This window comes from Falco naumanni, chromosome 15 (genome assembly GCF_017639655.2).
Source record: "Falco naumanni isolate bFalNau1 chromosome 15, bFalNau1.pat, whole genome shotgun sequence".
Classification (NCBI taxonomy): Eukaryota; Metazoa; Chordata; class Aves; order Falconiformes; family Falconidae; genus Falco; species Falco naumanni.
In genome coordinates this window covers 11,676,048-11,683,502 of record NC_054068.1, presented here as the reverse complement: position 1 = coordinate 11,683,502, position 7,455 = coordinate 11,676,048, and the positions used below count along the sequence as shown (strand labels likewise).

Below are 7,455 nucleotides of genomic sequence, written 5' to 3'. Positions count from 1 at the left end.
CTGGTGACCTGGGCGAGCAGTGCCCAGGCAGTTTGGGGGTGGAGGTCTGAGCCACGCCAGGCACAGCAACATGCCCAAGGCCTTGCTCAGTGCCTGCAGCAGCAGAGGTGCTGCCCAAGGTGATGCTCTTAGCAGCTGGCAGAAACGCAAGAGCTTTCCCAGCTGTGTTCCCTGTGCAATTGCTGGGCATGAGCTGGGGCCCCTCGCAGCCCGTTAGCATGCTAAAGGCAGCTCACCTTAGTCATCCCCTCCACCCCCCAAATAAAACTATACACTCAGTTAACTGCTCAGGTCCTCTGTGATGGTGGTTCCTCAAATCAACAGCCATTTGGCTGCATTCCCTGCTGAGGGTGTCCAGACCATCATATAACTGGGATCCATTTTTTTATGTCAGTTTAAGCACTGGGTGCATGAGGTGAATGTACAGTGCCTGTGCACGGGGGAAAGGGCTACGTCTGCAGGAACAGCATGAATGCACATTTCTGTGAGATGCCCTTTAAGACTGACTTCAGGAAGGGAAAAAAGCAAGAATAGCATGTAAGGGAAAGGGTAAGTTATTTGGCAGTTTGAATAGAGACTATTCAATAAATCATGAGATGATCACGCTGAAGGAAGAAAACCCAGTAAACAGATTACACCTACAATACACTTTCTAGCATGGCTTGTCACCGAGTGTTTACCGAAGTGTAAAATGGTGAAGCTGAGCTCATGGCTGCCAATAAAATAGCTGTAGTGCCTGATGCAATTCCCACTGCTGTAAGAACACACTCGGAGATGTCTCTTTGGAGCTGTCACCAGCCTCAGCGCATGGTGACTGGCGAGAGCGACCTGAGCTCACTGCACACCCGGCCATCCCTCTGCACGGCCCCAAGGCTACATGGTGCCAGCTCCTCTCGGGGTGCCCGCCTGTGCCTCACAGCCCTCCTGGGCAAGCGGGAGGGCTGCTGCTTCCTCCAGCCGTGGCAGCCAGGTAATAAAAACATCAGCCACCCAAAAAAGTAACTTTATGCTCTGCTATTTTTGATTTAGGCAATTTGTAATTAGAAAAGCCCAAACCAGCTCATCTTGTTCGTATGCGTATTCCCATTGACTAAAAGGCAGTCAGCATGCGCTTTAACTTTGCACCTATGCAATCCTTTTCTGATGAAGATCTGGCAAGCCAGAACAGATTGCAGTCTGTGAGATACTTGCAATGTGATAGTATTTTACCTGTAGGTGGATCCTCATTTTAGATAGTGAGATGCAGAGCCAATGAGCCTGATTCACTGCTGTGTTACTCCAGTTTTTCAGCGGAATAACACCACTGAATCATCAGCAAGGTTGAAATAACAAATGATAAAATGGGAGTATTGTGCCTAAGTTTGCAGTGTGCATATGGAAATGACTAGCTCCTTCTTGTAGAACCATTAACCTATAGAGATTTTTTTCAGTTCAGAATGTATCAAGAATATGGCAGTGTCTAGGCTAAAGTTTTGCATGTCAAAACAATTAAAATCTAATATAACAGCTAGCGTGGGACTCTCAGCATGTCGATGTGGTGATTACTTTTTTTATTCAGAAGAAAAGGATTTTTGAGAAGAGAGCTTAGATTCTGAAAAGATGCAATTTTTGATGCAGTTCATTTCTGTGCACCAGATGGTCACCATGTAAGGCTTAGAAACAGGATAAGTTAAAAAACTGCTCCTGGTTTCTTTTCAATTTATGAAAATACTCACTGAGCAATTGAAAAGACCTAATTGTGATCGTTTTGCAAGTAATGCTCTGGAAAAGCCAACTAAGGGCAGTAAGCAAGCTTGCAATTAGTAGTTCTAATTATAAAGTGCATACATAAAATGATGTAGCATCATAAATAAAGGCCAAATTCAAGTGATGCAATAGAGAGCAGAACATCATATGAAGATGGACAAACAATCCAGCAAGAGAAATATTTCTAAATTATCTACATTTTCCCAAAAATAGCAACAACAACAAAAAGATAAAATAATAGCAGTGCTTCATTTTATGTAACTTTTACCATAACCCTGTCTCAGTGCCACTCGATGCTCGTGCTTCTGTTGTAGAAAGGCTTCTTCCTTGCATGGTGTTCAGTCACGGTGCTGGACACAGTAATGAGAGACTGTCACAAGCACAAACTGGTGTGGGCTCCTGTGGCTCAGACAGCAGGCTCGGATTGTCTATGTCATTTGTCTTTATCAGGGGACCACTTCATGACTCACTTCCATTTCCATTGCTGAAAGCAGCGATCAAATGCCACAGCTCTGGTTTTTGGGTTGGTTTTGTTGGGTTTTTTTTGAGCTCCAGCCCGTATGCTTTCTAGGTAAACCAGATTTATGTCAAATGCAGGCTATGGACTTGAACAAGGACTAACTTAAGTACCACACAGGGGACTGTGCTTAATAGTCTGTGGTATATTTAGGTATGCGCACACCCTGAGCTCCACCAAACTGTGACAATGCTTTATGTACTACACGGGAAATGTGAGACCTCAACACTGTGGAGCAGCATCACCGTAGCCTTCCCCTGAACGAAGCGTGTGCACCAGCAGGGCAGGGTTACATGCTGCACTCCTTACAGAACTTCTCAAAAAAAATCCTGGATGAAACTAGAGAAGGTGAAGAGACATAATACCTTAGGGAAATGTTTTTATTTATTCTCCTTGGGTGCATATATGGCAATCACCCATGGAGCGTGATCCAGGATGTTGAAAACCATTTCATTATGTTCTATAAATAAAGGACTGATGTGGTTCAATTGTATCAATTATGCAACTCTTCTAAGTGGTGTAGTCAAGGGTAAATGCAGGCAAAGGGCACTCCCTTTGTACCCACTTCTACTCTGGGCACTTCTAGTATTTACCTGCTACTTATATACCACAGACAGATGAATCTACCCACTTTTATTTACCACTGTACCACTGACTCCTCTTTGGTCAAGAGCTTTTCCTATGCACAGATGACACAACGAAATAGAAAATGGAAGTAAGACACTGCTATGTGTTAGTCTGTTGTGCAAGATATGTGTGGCTGTACAGTAATTTCGAGCAAAGCATCGGTTTTAAACAATGTTTAAACTGACACCATTATTATGCAATATAGTTAATTATGGCTAGAAGGGCAATTGAGGTTAGCTGGTGCTACCTTTGTCCATTTTATAATTATACCAAGAAGAGGATGACTAAGTTGTGCCCAAGCTAATTGTATCCATTTGGTTTTATCCCTCCTCTTCACCATTGTAAGTCACTTGCATTCTGAACTGTAAATGTTTTTGAGGGGCTTGAGTACATTTGTGCTGAATACAATGGAGCTCAGTGCTGACTGGGCACCCTCAGGTAATATTGCAATAGTAGCGCTAACAATAGCAATAATAATTACAGCTAGTCAAACTGATAAGTACAAAACAAATGTCACTTTTTTTTCCCAGCCACTGTTACAGTTACCTGCAAGAGATTTATCCTTACCTGCTGCTGCTCTGTGTTCTAGGATGGTTTTGTGCAGCTAGAAGATGAAGCTTCACAGCGTGACATGATGTCCTCCAGACGTGCTGCGAACCCAGCAGGACCCTCCAGAGAGCAGCTGAGGACCAGCGACAGACGGATGCAGCAGCACACACTGTGCCAGCCCTCTTGCCGAATGTGCCGGGGGGGGTTCAGCATTCAAGGGATGCACAACACAGCTCGGCTGTCTGAGCTGGTGGAGCTGGGCACCCCAAATAGCAGGCGGACTCCTGCCTTTCAGCCCACCCTGGCTCCCGCAGAGCCAGCTCAGCGCTTTCTGCACCACGCCTGCCAGCAGTCCCCAGCCTGGGCTGGCAGCTGCAGCACAGACGTGGCACTGTGCGAGGGCTACTCCTCTGGACCAGCAGTTTGCTGCTGCCGTCAGAGCCGTGGTGTGGACAACGGGCTACCTGGGCCCCGGAGCCAGCGGCACCCGCAAAGCGCCATCTTTGAGCTAGGCAGCTGCCCTGGACCTGAGCTGGCAGGCCTTCGTGCGCAGGCCAGACAAGCTGCCCAGAGGTGGTGGCACATAAACTCTCTCTTCTGAATGTTACCTGGCAGTGTCAGGATTAAAAACAAACAAACAAACCAACACCACCAACAAAACAAAAATCCAATGACAATGGATTTACCCCAGAAAGGAGTTTGGTAACGCATGGTCTTGTTTGGCTACGACAAAAGGCTATAGTCTTCAGTTGATGGCTGGAAACTGGATTGCACTTATGTAAAATAGAACAGCCTGCAAGGGTTGAATGCCATAATTAACAGGAAGTTTTAGAAATTATTGGCTAATGCCATTGAATAGAAATACTGCCAACTATTGTTGTAAAAACTTGGTTTGTTCCTTTGATGGTAATATAAAATGACTCAACATGGCTTCACTGGGAAGAGATACCTTTGTCTGTTATGTATCATTACCTACATTTTTTTAGAGTGGTTTAATATGACAATACAAATTTTGAAATTTAAATCTATTTCCCAGAACTAACTAGAGGACGAGCTGCCTCCTGAGCAGTCACAGTATTGGTGATACAACCTGGCCTGTTTACAGTAACGTGGCATTACTGACCCAGTCCCGCTCCCACAGCAGCCAAGGCAGCTTTGGCCACTGGTGGTGTTTAAGCAGTAGTAAGTTTAGAGATTTCTGTAATGGGCAAATATGTTCATGTAAGCCTGAGCAGCCCCATCAGGAGCATTTCCCTTGCAGTGTGTATGTTATTGCTCAGAATATTAATGCACATTTTTGTAACAAACTCTCTGAACCATGCTGGAAAATACAGGTAGCTCTGAGATAACGTACTCTGCTCATGTGATGCAGCTATTATATCAACTAAGAACATTTTCACAATGCTGCAATAATGACCAAAAGGTTATTTCTCAAACCTTGTCACCCAGAAGGTACCAGCTGAAAAGTTTCTGTTTGATTGCTAAAGAGCAGAAAGCAACAAGTGAATATTGGCAAATATTGGATGAGGCATGATGTGGATGTTGCACAGAGCCTAACGCCCACCTCCACTTCAGGGAAAGGAGAAACCAGACCTGCAGACATGCTGATCGCCTCCTGGTTTGAGAGTTCCCACTCACTTGTTTGGAAATGAACTCCAGAACCTCACTGCCTTCTATTTACGGCACCGAGAGCCAGTAATCACAGCGCTTCCAAAGAGTCATTAATTGCACCCCTATTACAGCATTTTATGATGCCTTTTAATGCATAGATTCAAAAGAAAAGGCAGTCTGTGAGGAGACTGACCTTCCTGATACAAGAAGGGGAGGTAAAGTCCCCTCTGTTCAGCTCAAAGCAGCACAAAGGTGAGGCATGGCTCGACAGCAGCCAAACCAGGGTCACCTCACCTCGGTGGCAGCACTGGGCTCCCAAGGGCAAGGCGCAGGCAGTCAGGCAGTGGCAGCCAAAGCTGAGCCAGACGGAGCTCCCAAAGCCTGTGTCACAGCAGCAGCCGTCGGCGAGTTGAAGCACACAGGCCCCGTGTTTCCTTTCAAGGGCGGGGGGCAGTGCCCTTCCATTGTTTCTGAAGGCAGGCGCTTCGGAGTACATGGGCATCGACACGCAGAGGTGCTGGTGGTCGACACCTTCCATACATGCCTGAAAGGAGCAAAACGGGGATGCTGACAACACCAGAGGGATCTGGGTGCCCCAGCTCACTGGCTCTCAGTAGCACTGACCAAGACAAGCCCTTGGAGAACCCTGCGAAACCCAGCCCGTCACCTGATGCAGGTTACAGCCCCCCGCTAAGCTGAAAGGCTGGTTAACGGGTACATAACCTGCACCGCGCTTGGAGCAGCTGGTATGCGGTAACGCCTGTCAGCAGAGCACAGCAGCTTCCCCAGTTCCCTTCTGCAGCCCCGCACACTGGCCTGCACATGGTCTCAGTGGGGAGCAGAGTCTCAGAAGAGGAACGCTGGCCCCAAACACACACGGGTCTGGAGGCTGCATAGTCCTGCTGCCGGGGCCAGAAACAAAACTGCTGCCGCAGTAAGTGTCCCAGTGTATGGCGTGGCTGTTGCTAACCGCGGCAGCAATCTCTCCATTAGCTGACATGTTGCATGCCTGTATCAGATAACACTGATATTACGGTGTTGACAAAGGTGGTGAAGCTGGTATACTAGCAAATAATACTGAGGTAATTGATTTCACCTTCCTGCATTGCTGTCTTTGCTCTATTGCCTCCACTGATCTAGGCATTAAAAGACAATTTATTCCCCTGTCCAGACCTCATGTATCATTGTACCAGGAGAATTCTTGTCCACTGGCTAGAAACAGTGGACGTGAACGCACCTTCTCTTTTGAAATGTTACTCCATCCTCCCACACCTCTCTCTTCTTTGCTAATTCCAGTCAACCACCCCCGGGACCTACACCCACTCTGATCCCGACTCACTGATGAACATACACGTTGCTAAACAGATTGCAGCTCCCATTCCGTAGCTGCGTTTATAGGATCATTTGGGTACTACATCTGATCCATAAATGGGAGCCTACTGGTTGGGAAGGACTCTGGGGTTTAGCGCTCACACCGTGGAACAGGTTACTCATCGCAACACTCAGCACCGCAGCTCTGAGGTGCTCCAGAACAACCTCAGGACCGAGCCAAGTGGAAGCTACAGCCAGTCCTGATGAGCTGTTAGGAAACATCCCCCTGCAGGGATGGGCTCCACGCAACCCGAACGAGATGCTGAACTCCCCTGAGGACCCCTGAGGCCACCCAGAAGGGCTGCCGTGGGCCTTCCTGCAGGCTGTGTTATGGCTGAGCAGCACTAGAGCCCCTGCCTTTTTCCTCCTGCCCTTCCTCCCCCTGCACACTGGGGGCTGGGGCCCTACAGGCTTGGCCTCACTTCTCTTAGAAGTTTTCCACTTTGTACCAAGAGCCTCCTGCGAAGATGGAGGATACTGAGCAAACAGAAAGTTCCACGTGGGACACAGGTGCAAAAAAGAGGTTTCAAAAAGTGAAGGGAGGAGAAGTTACCTACCGCTGGTACTATAATGGTTCAACAGTGATGCTATAAATAGAAGGAAGTGTGTTGGACGTTTTATCTCGCTTGTGTGGTACACCATCCAGTTAAAGTCTGAATAAACCTCTTTTGTCAATTTTATTACCTTTCAGATATAAAAATAAATAAACTTAAAGAAGGAGTGGAGACCTGCAAAGCCAGCCTGGTTCAGAAAGACTGACAAGGGAATAATCCTGTCCTAAAGTTGAGGGGATAAAACAAAGAGCTTTCGGGAGGGCAAAGCCCCTCCAGAAGGAGCTGTCCTTTACACAGGAGGATTAGAATAAAAACATTAAAAAGGGGACTCTTCCAAAAGGAAAGGAAAAACCAAAAATGCCATAACATTTTTGCTACCAGAACCGCTTTCTAGTTTGACGGGAAGGCTGCATGAGCTTCTGAGAAATAGGAGGTAGCAGGGTAACAGCAATTAGAAGCATTTTAATGATCATTAAAAAA

The 7,455-nt window shown here is 46.8% G+C and overlaps 1 long non-coding RNA gene across 4 annotated transcripts in view; it reads right to left on the bottom strand.

The window, feature by feature from the left end:
• Positions 1-5,175: 5,175 nt before the first annotated feature.
• LOC121097977 overlaps positions 5,176-7,455 on the bottom strand; it is a 29,950-nt gene continuing 27,670 nt past the window's right edge. For 3 of the 4 annotated variants that reach the window (XR_005831138.1, XR_005831135.1, XR_005831137.1), the window contains one exon: positions 5,176-5,594. This is a non-coding gene — a long non-coding RNA (uncharacterized LOC121097977). Of the gene's footprint in view, positions 6,060-7,455 lie in introns of all 4 variants that reach the window. The other variant, XR_005831136.1, reaches the window with a different exon arrangement.